Below are 14,216 nucleotides of genomic sequence, written 5' to 3' on the forward strand. Positions count from 1 at the left end.
TTTCCCCGGACCTATAACTGGTCAACCACCGTTTTAGGTCCGGTTGTAAAAGCACAAAAAAAAATGAGCCGACTGGACCAAACGTTTCACTCCGGCCAACTCATTGAAATGAATTACATGATGTGAACCCAACTGTATCGCATCCAGTGTGTCTTCAGCTGTTGAAAAAACATACAACTCCTAGCATGCACTGAGACTGTACATGCTGGAAGTTCTAGTTTTGCAACCAGTGTGCTTCCAGCTGTTGCATAACTAATACTCCCAGAATTTATGGTCTGTCGGTGCATGCTGGGAGTTGTAGTTTTGCAACAGCTGGAGGTTTACACCCCTCCCCCATGTGAATGGTGTTTACTGTGAGTTTCCTGAAGAAAGTTTGAGATGCAGCTCAAACTCCCAGCGGTAAACTCTATGTAAACCCCCGCCAGTGTGAATGTGCCCTAAAAACCAAGAGGTAAAAAAATTATACATTTCAATTTTTTATTTTCTCCTCCACTTTGCTGCTATTCCTAATGAAGACCAAAAAGTCAACAGTCTGAATGTCATTTTGAATACTTTAAGGTGTGCAGTTTTCATAATGGGGTCCATTATGGGGGATTTCTAACCAAAAGACCCTCAAATTTACTAAAAACTGAACTAGTCCCTTAAATTCTGATTTTGAAATTATTGTGGAAAATTGCTGCTATACTTTTGAAGCCCTCTAATGTATTCAAAAAGTAAAAACACATCAACTTTATGATTTAAACATAATGGACATATTGTCTATGAAAATTTAATTTGGAATGTCCACTCTCCTTACAAGCAGAGAGCTTCAACGTGCTCCGAGACATGTGTCAGAGCACTTAGAAAAGTACAACTCAATCCTTTCAGTACTTCGAGAGCATTTAGAAAAGAACTCAATCCTTTCAGTACTTATGAGCTGCTGAAGTTGAGTTGTTCTTTTCTAAGTGCTCTCTGACACATGTCTCGGGAACCGCCCAGTTTAGAAGCAAACCTCTTCTACTCTGTGCAGTTCCCGAGACAAGCAGAGAGCACCGTTGCCAGACAGAAAACAACTCCACTTCAGCAGCTGATAATTATTGAAAGGATTAAGATTTTTTTTTTTTTTTTTTTTAATAGAAGTAGTTTACAAATCTGTTTAACTTTCTGGAGCCCGTTGATATAAAATATACATATTTTTTTTCCTGGAATACTCTTTAAATGCTGTAAGTGATCCTAATTGCAAAAAGTGCTCTGGTCCTTAAGGACCCAGGCATATGGGTACATCCTGGCTCCCCGGTAGTTAAGGACCCAGGGCAGGGATGGCTTGAAACTCTAGACTTTGAGTACCTCTGGGTACACTTACAAGTTTAGAGTATGAAGGACAAGATTCCCGTATTGAATCCCCAGATTGTTCCCGCACTCTGGGTGTTAGCGGGAAACTCATTTGGGACCTTATGCACCCATTGCTGGACAAGGGTTACTACCTTTATGTGGACATCTTTTATACCAGCATCCCTCTGTTCACATCCCTTGCCGCCAGATCCACGTCTGCTTGTGGGACCGTGCGGAAGAATCGGAGGCCTCCCTCTAAATTTAGACACCCTGTACCCAAGGGTGAGTCCCGTGACTTTTCCCATGAAAACCTGTTGTTGTTCCGGTATAAGGATAAGAGGGATGTCCTTATGCTGACCACTATTCATGGTAACTGCAGCTCACCTGTCCCTGTGCGAGGTACCACAACAACGGTCCTCAAGCCCAATTGTATTCTGGACTACAATCAGTAGATTGGGGGAGGGGAAGGAGTTGATCTTTCTGATCAAGTCCTCAAGCCATACATGGCCATGCGGAAAACGCTGGTATGGTACAAAAAAAAAAGTTGAGGTCTACATGATTGCCATGTACAACTCTTGTACTGTCCCAGTACACTGACAACACAGGGACATTTCTCCAGTTCCAAGAGGTAGTTCTAAAGGCCCTCATCTTTGGCGACCTGGAAAGAGCAGGCCGGAGTTCCTAAGGGACGATCCCAGAAAAAAAATGCAGTGTGTCACAAGAGGGGGGGGGGGGGGGAGATATGGAAGGACACCACCAGAATAGCAGTTTCATTACTGCCCTGGATTGGAAAGGAACATGTCTGAAAATGCCATGCCAGCCACAATCTAAAACAGGTAAGCAGAAGACATACACAAGAACCTCTACGTCTCTGCTGCACTATAGAAGCAAAATAAAATCCTAGAGGAGCTTCTGATTGCCCACTTTAAGCATACACTTATCGCAACCATGGTCTCAGCCTTCTATTTGTTGATGTTTTTGGATATTCACCCACTTCCTCCTCTAAGGCCATGGGGGAGATTTATCAAGAAATGTCTTTTAGATCAAATTTCCACTTTTTTCTTTTTTGCCTATACTTTGACTAGCGTGCGCCTTATTCATCAATGTGTAGCGTAATGATTAATAAGGTGAGGCTCTCCTTTAGCGTGAAAAGTTGTTTAACATACACCTTTTCTAAAAAATAAAAAAAATATCAGACCAAAAACCAGAGGCCTGGGTTATCAACCCGTGGTACACGTACCCATAGGGGTACGCCACGGGTTGAGCGTTGGTATGCGAAAGTGCCGACAAATACTGGCCATGCACTGCAAGTACTTGTCAGCGCATAGCCGGGCAAACCTCCAGCTGTTGCAACACTACAATTCTCAGCATGCAGTGACAGAATGGCATGCTGGGACTTGTATTTATGCAACAGCTGGAGGCACACTGGTTGCAAAACAGTTTGTTACATAACTCAGTGTTTCCCAACCTGTGTGCCTCCAGCTGTTGCAAAACAAACTCCCAGCATGCATGGTCTGTCAGTACATGCTGGGAGCTATAGTTTTGCAACAACTGGAGGAGAACAGATTGGGGACCACTGTGTAGTGGCCTCCAAACTGTGGCCCTCCAGATGTTGCAAAACTTCAACTCCAAGCATGCCCAGACTGCCTAGGCATGCTGGGAGTTGTAGTTCGGCACCATCTGCAGGGCCAGATGTTACAGAACTAAACTCCCAGCATGCCTGGGCAGTCTGGGCATGCTTAGAGCTAGTTTTGCAACATCTGGAAGAGCACAGATTGGAGACTACTACAGTGGTCTCCAAACTGTGGCACTCCAGATGTTGCAAAACTACAACTCCCAGACAGCCAAAGGCTGTCTGGGCATGCTGGGAGTTGTAGTTTTGAAACTCCTAGAAGCAGTAGCGAAGATTAGTGACCATCTTCACTGATGCTGCCCCATTGCCTCCTCCATCCCCAGTTTTATAATTAACTGTTCCGGGGTCTGCGCTACTTCTGGCTCCTGCGTGCTGCGCAGCGCAATGACGAGTGACGTCCTCAACACGACGTCACCGTCGGTGCGCACAGTCACAGCTCAGGACACCGGCGGAGCCAGAAGTAGCACGGACCCCAGGAACAGGTAATTATAAAACCGGGGATGGGGGAGGCAATGGGGCAGCATCAGAGAAGATGGTCACTAATCTTCGCTGCTGCTTCTAGGAGTTTCAAAACTACAACTCCCAGCATGCTGGGAGTTGTAGTTTTGCAACGTCTGGAGGGCCACAGTTTGGAGACCACTGTGTAGGGGTCTCCAATCTGTGCTCTTCCAGATGTTGCAAAACTAGCTCTCAGACTGTCCAGGCATGCTGGGAGTTTAGTTCTGTAACATCTCGCGTTGAGGACGTCACTCGTCATTGCGCAGCATGCAGGAGCCAAAAGTAGCGCAGACCCCCGGGAACAGTTAATTATAAAACCGGGGAGGCAATGGGGCAGCAGCAGCGGTGGTTGGACTAGGGAGGACCCCAAGACAGGCAGGGGGAGAGAAGCGGGCGGCAGCGGTCTCTGGCCCTGCTAAAGCCCCTGCAGTTAATTGATTTAAGGCGCCCGCTTTAAATCATTGATCTGCAGTGGTTTCTGCAGGGCCGGGTCGGTGGTGGTGGGTGGGGGGGAGGGGAGGGGAGGGTCGGGTTTGAAATAGGCGAAAACTTAGCCGATAATTTATACTGGAATATCGGTATATCGGGCTGATAACTGCGGGACTTCTGCCAGTTAACCAGTATGATGCCACGCATTGCCGGGTTAACGTAATGTCGTCTATAGACAGGATTCTGTGGGAAGGGGTTAAAGATTGAGTTGTGGAAGGTAGAAATTAGTCTCACGCCTACTGGTAGGGGGTGTAGCTTTGTGCCTAAAAATGTACCTTTGCGCACAAAATAGTGACTTTTGACAAAAGTTGCAAATGATAAATATGTGACCACTGCATGGTCAAAAAGAAAGTTCTAGGGGTAGGCAAAAAGAGTGAAACCGTCTATATCAAAAGGCGCATAAGTCTCAAAATATGCTGCTTTCGCCTGAACATAAACAAAAAAAAATGCTCTAAAAGCAATGAAAAATCTCCCCTTATCATATAGATTTCCTTATTGTGCAGATTGGCTTCATATGAGAAGTTGAATGTACACTGCATGGATTTGCACAGGGAAAATCTTGGTGCAGCTCGCTGTGTGGCTTTCATTTTTATTTTTTGAGCAAAGAATGCTGCGGCCAGATGTTAACTGGGAGTCGATAGGAAAATATGAAGCACCATGCCCACATAGTGGCCCTTTTTCTTTTACCCCCTCTTGTGACATCCTATTCTCATTAGAATCACATGACTTAAAGGAGTACTCTGGTGCAGGGTATTCCTGCTCCGTCCTGCAAAAAAAGAAAATTAACCATCTCTCACCTTCCTGGGTTCCCACGGAGCGCCACTACAGCTGATTGGTCCATCCGCTTCATACTTCCGTGTGTAACGAAGCGTCACATGGTGCTCAGCCTATCGCCGGCCGCCGCGATGTTCAGCCTCGGCCAGTGATAGGCTGAGCGCCATCTGACGCTTCGTTACACACGGAAGTATGAAGAGGATGGACCGGAGGATCGATCAGCTGTAGTGGTGCTCCGCAGGAAGGTGAGAGATGGTTCATTTAAATTTTTTTGCAGGACGGAGCAGGAATACTCTGCACCAGAGTACTCCTTTAATGGGAAACTGCAACTCAAACACCTATTTTAATACATTGGAAGCAAAAAGACTTGATGTCCAGCGAGGTAGGATGCAAAACAGGATTTCTTTATTTAGGACACATGGTCAGCACATAAAACCTTTTATGTGCTGACCATGTGTCCTAAATAAAGAAATCCTGTTATGCATCCTACCTCGCTGGACATCAAGTCTTTTTGCTTCCAGTAATAGGCCGGAGGCACTGCCGGCCAGTCCGTGCGGAGTGTGGGGATTGCAGTGGAGGTGAGCCGTCCTGTTCATTTGATATCTATTTTAATACATTTTCTGTGTGCAAAAATAGTGTATAACTACATCATGGAGCAAAAAAGGAATTTTTTTTTGTTTTTTAATACACTTCATACACCATGATGGCCCACATGAGTGTCCCACAGGACCTAATTGGAACAGGAAACAAAGAGGTTAAAAGTCTCACACTCACCTTTGTTCGCCGTGTCCTGTCAGGGGGAGGCTGTTTGGGTGCTGCGTTCAGCAATCTGGTGTGTGTGTGTGTGTGTGTATATATATAATATATATATATATGTGTAGTTTGGAAGTGCTGGGGAGCGGAAGTGAAGATTCATGGCACCAAAATTAGAAATTTACAAGGATAAAGGTAGGGAACCAGCGTTCTCGCTGTGTCTATGCCGTGTTTCTACTCTGACCATGGACTCTCAGGCCTCCTCCAGATCTGACTGAGCAGCCTGTAGCTTCAGTTCCTGTAAGTTGTATCTTTTCCTGCATATCTTTTTGCTGTATGGATTGAGGTTTTTTCCTTCTCAGTTACCTAGTAGGCTCCTTTCTCTTCCAAAGATTTTTGAGATGGTCCCTTGTCTCCCTAAGTCTCTAAAAAAAGTGTTATGTGCTCGGCTAAATTACCTGACAAGTATAGCAAAGCTTTATGTAATAAATGCATGGCTAAAGTGGTCATGGAGGAAAAACCGCTCATATCTGAGGACTTAAAATTGGCTACTCGCCAGGAAATTCAAGCCTCCCTTGTGAATGTCAGTCCTTTACTGAGTCCTAACTTGTCCGGGGTTTCAGCTGTTCCTCCTCAGATAATGTCTTCTGCTGATATAAACCTATTGTCTAGTTTACCTCCTGCTACGTCTCATACAGTATGTGGTGCTACCTACCTCATTGCCCCCTAGTGTTGCTTCTGTAACGCATCTGGTGCCTTCTCAGAAATCCACCTCCGTCTATTCTCCTCCTGAAAAGAAAGCCAAGTTTATTGTAGTTTCTGATTCAGAAGAGGGTGAAACTGCGTCTGGTCCCTCTAGTAGGGAGAATGTAAAATGTTTCTTCTCTGCAGGAGATACCCTGGTTAAAGGGGTTGTGCGCTGCCCTGCCTTCCGGACGCTGCGAGCAGAGCTCCGAAAGGCAGGGCAGCGCACAACCCCTTTAAGGCGGTCAGGGATGTCATGGGCTTTGAGGAGGCTTAATAGCCCTAGATCTATCCAGGATGAAATGTTTGGTAGCCGGAGCCTTGCTAAAAATGTATGTTTCCTATTCATGTGTAATGTCCCAGTACAGGATATACTCCTGTACAGTACTTAGGCCCTGTCAGGTTGATTCCCTCATTGTCCTATGGGCTCTCCTTCAGTGTCCCCCCCCCCCCCCCCCCATAGTAAGTCTAATGTTATGTATAGTGTTATACATAAAATGATACACTATATATATTTACAAGTCTATAAAGGCCCTCTTGGAGGTATCATCTGTTATGTTACCCAGAGAGCACCAGTTGACCACCTGACCTGCAGCTTGACCTATGGGCTTCTTGCTCAGCCCCCCTTTATAAGAGGGGGAGCCATTTCAATTTCTCTCTTACACCATCTCTCCTGCTGAGGTACAGTAAAGACCGGACATCACAGATCCTGTGTCCAGTACACCTGGAGGCCATAAAGCCTGAACACCAGCCACATTGTCAGTAAGTCATCTCATCTATGTCTGCTGTCTCTACCAAAGTCAAGTGAATTATAGTCAGAGTGGCTGTATTGAAGTCTGACCCAAAAATACTGCAAGTACCAGCAAGCTGCAAGGTCCTTTTCATGATACTGGTCGGCCCTCTGGGATTCTGGCCTAGCTGTAAAGACTTAACCCCTTAGGGTGCGTTCCCACAGGGCGTATACGCAGCGCAAAATTTATGGCAGCAGGAAATACGCTGCGTATTCCTTGCTCACTATACACACAGGGCTTTCTGGCGGCAGCCCTATGTGTGCAGTGAGTTTTGGAGGCGGGGCTGCGCGTCACAGACACGCCGGCACACGGCCCCGCCTCCAAAACTCACTACACACACATAGGGCCGCCGCCGGAAAGCCCTGTGTGTATAGTGAGCAAGGAATACGCAGCGTATTTCCCGCTGTTGCCGTAAAATTTACGCCCTGTGGGAACGCACCCTTAAGGACTCATCTTTTCCTCATCACCTTCTAAAAATCATAACGCTTTCAATTTTACACATAAAGTTCCATTTGTTGGCTTATTTTTTGCGCCACCAATTCTACTTTGCAGTGACATTAGTCATTTTACCAAAAAATCCATGGCGAAACCGAAAAAAAGTTAATTGTGCGACAAAATTGAAGATTTTTAAAAAAAATTTTGTAACTTTTGGGGGCTTCCGTTTTTCTACGTAGTACATTTTTTGGTAAAAATGACACCTTATCTTTATTCTGTAGGTCCATACGGTTAAAATGATACCTTACTTAAATAGGTTGGATATTGTCGTACTTCGGAAAAAAATCGTGCAGGAAAATTTATACGTTTTAAAATTGTCGTCTTCTGACCCCTAGAACTTCTTTTTTTTTTTAGCTGAGCATATGAGCTGGTATGAAGGCTCATTTTTTGCGCTGTATTCTGAAGTTTTTATCTGTACCATCTTTGCACTGATCGGACTTTTTGATTCGTGAAGATGCGTGAAACCGCCGGCAGTCGCCTCTGAGCGCTCCACTATCCATGTCCTCCGTGTTCGAGTCGTGACCGGAGATGGGAGCAGGATTACCTGGACTGAAGCGGTGAGTGCAGGACACCTTTTTTCTTCATTTACTACTATTTGGTGACTACGGTCTTTATTGTCCTAGCACCTCCGTTGCCAGGGTGGATTTCCAGACTAGCGGGACGCCGTCTCCATCTCGTGGTCTTAGGAGGTCTAAGGTATCGGTGCCACTGTTGTTTCTTTTTTACTTTTAGGACTTTTTGATTGCTTTTTATTCATTTTTTTTATGATATAGAAAGTGACAAAATACGCTATTTTGGACTTTGGAATTTTTTTGTGCTTACGTCAATTCGGACATTTACACACGTGGCAATACCACATGTTTGTTTTTAGTTGCAGTTTTTTTTTGTTTTTTTTTGTGGGAAAAGGGGGTGATTCAAACTTTTATTAGGGAAGTGGTTAAATGACCTTAGCTAGAACACTGCACACACTGAACTCTTATACTGATAACTGCAAAGCCATAGCTTTGCATGGATCAGCAAGATAGGGGCTCGATTGCTCCAAGCCTGAGCTACAGGCTTGAGCAATCAAACCCAGATCGGACGTGACAGAGCAAGGTAAGAGGACCTCCGCTCGTGTCCTAGCTGATGGGGACATCGCGATTTTATTGCGATAGTCCCGATCAGCCCGACTGAGCTGCCGGGAAGCGTTTACTTTCATTTTCAGCACGGTGATCAACTTTGATCACTGCTTCTGAAGGGTTAATAGCTCGCGGCACAACGATCGGTGCCGTGCGCTATTAGCCTAGGGTCCCGGCTATGAATAACAGCCGGGACTGACCCGGTGTGATGTGGGGTAACGGCGTGACCCCGTTTTAAAGACTGGGACCGGGCGCAGGGCATACAGGTACGCCCTACATCCTTAAAGGAGAACTCCAGAATATAAAATTTGTACCCCATACTGCCGGCAGTAAAAAAAAAAAAATATAAAGATGTACATACCTTCTTCCGGTAACTGGCTCCGGTCTCCGCCGCGATCCTCTTCCTGGTTGCCGGTGGTCGGAGAGTCTTACTGCGCTCAGCCAATCACTGGCCGCAGTGAAGTCCGACTCGGCCGGCGATAGGCTGAGCGGCAGTGTGACGTTTTTGGCCCTGGCAGCAGGTGCCGGTGTAGTGAAGAATTTTTGTGTCCTGAAGCGTTCTCACACTGCTGCTCAGCCTATCGCCGGCCGAGTCGGACTTTGCTGCGGCTGGTGCTTGGCTGAGCGCAGTAGGACTCTCCGACCATCGGCAACAAGGAAGAGGATCGCGGCGGAGACCGGAGGCCCCAGGGGAGCGGAGGAAGGTATGTACATCTTTATTTTTATTTTTTTACTGCTGGCAGTATTCTGGAGTTCTCCTTTTAAGAGGTTAAACAACTGTCTTACTGTTAACAGCTTGCCCATGGGCTATACCATCTGCCCCATCCACCTACACATTTCACACCCCGTGGTCACACCACAACTTTGACATCATCACACATGAAAATTTTTAACGTTTTTAATTCTAGATTAATGGTGTGATCCTGAAAGGAAATTGCAAGTTTCCAAAGAGGTTCAACACAGATTGCCTTTTGATAAAAAAAAAGATACAGATCTGTGGAGTGAGATTCCAAAGGTGGATGTTCAGCTGTCTAAAGTAGTCAAGAAGATGGCCCTCCCCTTTGAGGATTCTTCTCATCCGATCTCATGGATCGTAAAATGTATGGTCTTTTATGCAAAACTTGGCAGGCCTCAACCGCAATCTTAAATCCTAATATTGCTGCTACTAGTGTGGCCTTTATTTGGCTTTCCCAACTAGAAGAGCATATTGAGAATAGATCCCCTAGTGAATATTTATTCGCTTCTATTCCTATGCTAAAACTAGCTTCTGGTTTTCTGGCAGATGCCTCAGCCGAGTCAGTCAGAATGGCAGCAAAATCCGGCGCTTTATCAAATTCCTCTAGAAGGGCTTTATGGTTAACGTTTTGGAAAGGAGATTCAACTTCAAAATCTAAGCTTTGCTCTATTACCTTACGGATAAATCTGTGTTTGCTTGGGCCTGTCCTGGATGATATATGATATCTTGGAAAAGGCTGCTGATAATAAAGTTTTTCTGGAAGAAAAAATCTAAAAAACCTGTTAAGAATATTTTTTGTCCCCAGGGGAATAGAGCAAATGGCCAAACAAACCAAACAATGACGTTTGGTTGGCTGGAGGAAATCTTTCATTTTGTTACTCAATGGGAGTCTATAACATCAAATCCCTGGATCCTAAAATCCTCTAAGATTTGGATACTAGATAGACTTTTCCTCCCTACCACCTCAAAAGTTTCTAGTCTTGAGCCAACCCTCCCCCCTTCTACAGGAGAGAATGTTGGAAGGGGTGAAAAATTTGCTTCAGTTGGGAGCCAATACTCAGGTTTCCTTTTCAGAAAAACATTGGGGTCACTACTCATCCCTCTTCCTAGTCCCAAAACCCAAAGGGTCTTTCAGGACTATAATCAATCTGAAGTCCCTCAACAAATTCATAGTATACAAGAGATTCAAAATGGAATCAATAAATACTGTGATTCCCATGATATCTCCCAATGCTGTCATGGTTACCCAGGATTTAAAAGACTATTACCATGTACCAATCCACCCAGACTATCAACAGTATCTACGGTTTGCTGTCAAGGTGAGAGATCAAGTTTTCTATTATCAATTTGCGGCTCTTCTATTCGGCATCTCATTTGCCCCGAGACTGTTCACAAAAATAATGGTGCATAGAAACGGAAGCCCCACGTTTCACCGTGGATTTATTGGTACAATTACTAATGTCACTGCAAAGAAGAATTGGTGGCGCAAAAAATAAGCCATATAGTGGAATTTTAAGTGCAAAATTACGATTTTTTAGAAGGTGATGAGGAAAAAATGGAAAAACGCTGATTCCTTAAGGGGCTAAACACTACACTAACATAAAATAAAAAGTAAAAAACTACATATACACATATACCAATAAAAATGAGAAATGACTGGTACAGCACTGTTAACAAAGCGGAGTCTCTAGCAGTTGCAAAACAACAATTCCTAGTATTGCTGGACAGGCATTGACTGCCCAGGCTGTCAATGGCAACAGCTGGAGGCACCCTGTTTAAAAAAAAACAAAAAAAAACACTGCCATAGGGTAATTTTTGGTATCGGAGGCAAGTCTAATTCTTGCATCCGGGTCCGTCCCTATGCAAATCCCAAATTTAGGCCTTAACTGCGCATGCCACTCTCTCATTTCGGTGCCCTGTCGTATTTCAAGGCAACAGTTTAGGGCCACATATGGGATATTTCTGTACTCAGGAGAAATTTCCTTACAAATTTCTGTTGGCTTTTTCTCCTTTCATCCCTTGTGAAAAGGTAAAGTTGGGGCCTACTCCAGCATGTAATTGTAAAAATGTTTTTATTTTTTACACTAACATGCTGGTGTTGCCCCATACTTTTCATTTTCACAAGAGGTAAAAAGAAAAACGGACCCATAAAATGTGTAACGCAATTTCTCCTGAGTACGGAAATACCCCATATGTGGGCGTAAAATGCTTTTACGGGCGCACAAGGCTCAAGAGTGGTGATTTGTACAGGGGTGGCTGATTGCTACAGCTGTCCTGACATAAGCACAAAAAACCCCACCCACATGTTACCCCATTTTGGAAACTACACCCCTCACGGAATGGAACAATTTTTGCAAGGGAAAATAGCAACAAAAAAAACCTAAATTTGTAACACCATTTCTTCTGAGTATATACCCCATGTGTGGACGTAAAGTGCTCTGTGGTGCACTACAGGGCTCAGAAGAGAATGTGTCTGGAATTGAAGGCCATGTGCGCTTACAAAGCCCCCATAGTGCCAGAACAATGGACCCCCCCCCACATGTGACCCCATTTTGAAAATGGGGTCACATGTGTGCCTTGCAGTGCTGGGGACATGGGTTCAAATCCCACTAAGGACAACTATAAATAAAGCGTTATTATTATAATAACGTCAGCAGAGACAACTGTGGTCGTGATGTCATCAGAGAGCATTCCAAAAAGAAAGGAATTTCCTCTGTAGTATTCAGCAGCTAATAAGTACAGGAAGGATGAAGATTTTTTAATAGAAGTAATATACAAATATGTTTAACTTTCTGCCACCAGTTGATTTAAAAGAAAAAAGGTTTTCACCGGAGTACCCCTTTAATTCTTCCAGTACTTATTAGCTGCTGAATACTACAGAGGAAATTATTTTCTTTTTGGAACACAGAGCTCTCTGCTGAGTCACGAGCACAGTGCTTTCTGCTGACATCTCTGTCCATTTTAACAACTATCCAGGGTAGGAGAAAATCCCCATAGCAAACATATGCTGCTCTGGACTGTTCCTAAAATGGACAGAGATGTCAGCAGAGAGCACTGTGCTCGTGATGTCAGCAGAGAGCTCTGTGTTCAAAAAAGAAAATAATTTCCTCTGTAGTATTCAGCAGCTAATAAGTATTGGAAGGATTAAGATTTTTTAATAGAAGTAATTTACAAATCTGTTTAACTTTCTGACACCAGTTGGTTTAAAAAAAGTTTTCGACTGGAGTACCCCTTTAATGAACCATACTTGTCTCCCAATTTAGAAATAGTAATCCATGTGTCACGTGACTTGTAATGAAAAATGCCATTTGCCTGGAATACCCCTTTAACAGGGCTGAAGCTCCTTTTAGCTGATGCAGAGCTCCTGTTCACACAGTGGTAGCGGATAAAAAAAAATAAGTAAAAACAAACAAGAAAAAAAGCAGCTATGTTGTTTTTTTCTTATGTGTGGTATTATTCTACTCCTTTTACTTAAATGGACCGGAGCTGCAATGGCATACTCAAAATGAGGACAAGAGTGGCGCTGTTTTTTTTAGTTTTTTTAATTCTTTTTAAATTTATTTATCTTTATTTTTTAAAGCCTGGATAAGCCCTATACACAATAAAATTCTGGTAGCCTGCCGCCACTAGAGGGTGCTCATTACCTATAAAATGATATACCTCCCATTGAACACAATAATAACTGACAGTGAGACAAGATATTACTGTTAGAGGAATTGTTAAAATGGTGCATGATGGCGAATGGGACATTTCTAATAATCCCAAGATCTTAAAAAAATAAATAAAAAAAACATACCTATACCAATACACACTATTTTTGATGAAAAAGAATCTCCCCCCCCAGGCCCAAGAGACAAAAATAAAACAAAAGCTGTCCCTTAAGTCAGTGTTTCCCAACCAGTGTGCCTCCAGCTATTGCACAACTACAACTCCCAGCATGCCCAGACAGCCGAAAGTTGTAGTTTTGCAACAGCTGGAGGCACACTGGTTGAAAAATACTTTCCTAAGGCTATTTTCACACAGTTTTGTGACTGCGAGTCCCGGCTTGACCACCGACCAGATGATCTGAACTGGCAGTGCCACCTACATGTACCTTCTGACTACAAAAAGAACCCTGAAATATAACAAAATCCCACTGATTTCAGGGGTGCCTTATAACCAGGCCTGTGCAAAAGTGTATTTTTTTTTTTTTTAATATAAATCCTTACAACCTTTTTTGGAAAAAAATTGTAGAGGAGTCTTGAATCACAAGCCCCCCCCCCCCCCCCCATAATTTTCAAGGGTTCCGTTCACACATACAGGATCGGTCGCAGCTATCAATGTAACTAAATAATTGAACATGGTTTTGATTCCTGTATTGCACTCTCAAATTCAGCTGTCGCTGTGATTCCTGCTCCTTAACCTATGTGCCTGCCACATCAGCTAAAATGGGTAAGCACAAGTCATACATAAGAACCTCTACTTTGTTCTTAACCCCTTAAGGACCACAGGTTTTTCCCTTTTTGCACTTTTGTTTTTTCCTCCTTACCTTTTAGAAATCATAATCCTTTCAATTTTGCACCTAAAATTCCATATTATGGCTTATTTTTTGCACCACCAATTCTTCTTTGCAGTGACCTCAGTAATTTTACCCAAATATCTACGGCAAAACTGAAAAAAAAAATCATTGTGCAACGAAATTGAAGAAAAAACGCCATTTTGTAAATTTTGGGGGCTTCCGTTTCAACACAGTACATTTTTTGGTAAAAAATGACACCTTATCATTATTCTGTAGGTCCATACGATTAAAATGATACCCTACTTATATAGGTTTGATTTTGTCGCACTTCTGGAAAAAATCATAACTACATGCAGGAAAATTTATACGTTTAAAA

This window comes from Hyla sarda, chromosome 2 (genome assembly GCF_029499605.1).
Source record: "Hyla sarda isolate aHylSar1 chromosome 2, aHylSar1.hap1, whole genome shotgun sequence".
NCBI classification, from domain to species: Eukaryota; Metazoa; Chordata; class Amphibia; order Anura; family Hylidae; genus Hyla; species Hyla sarda.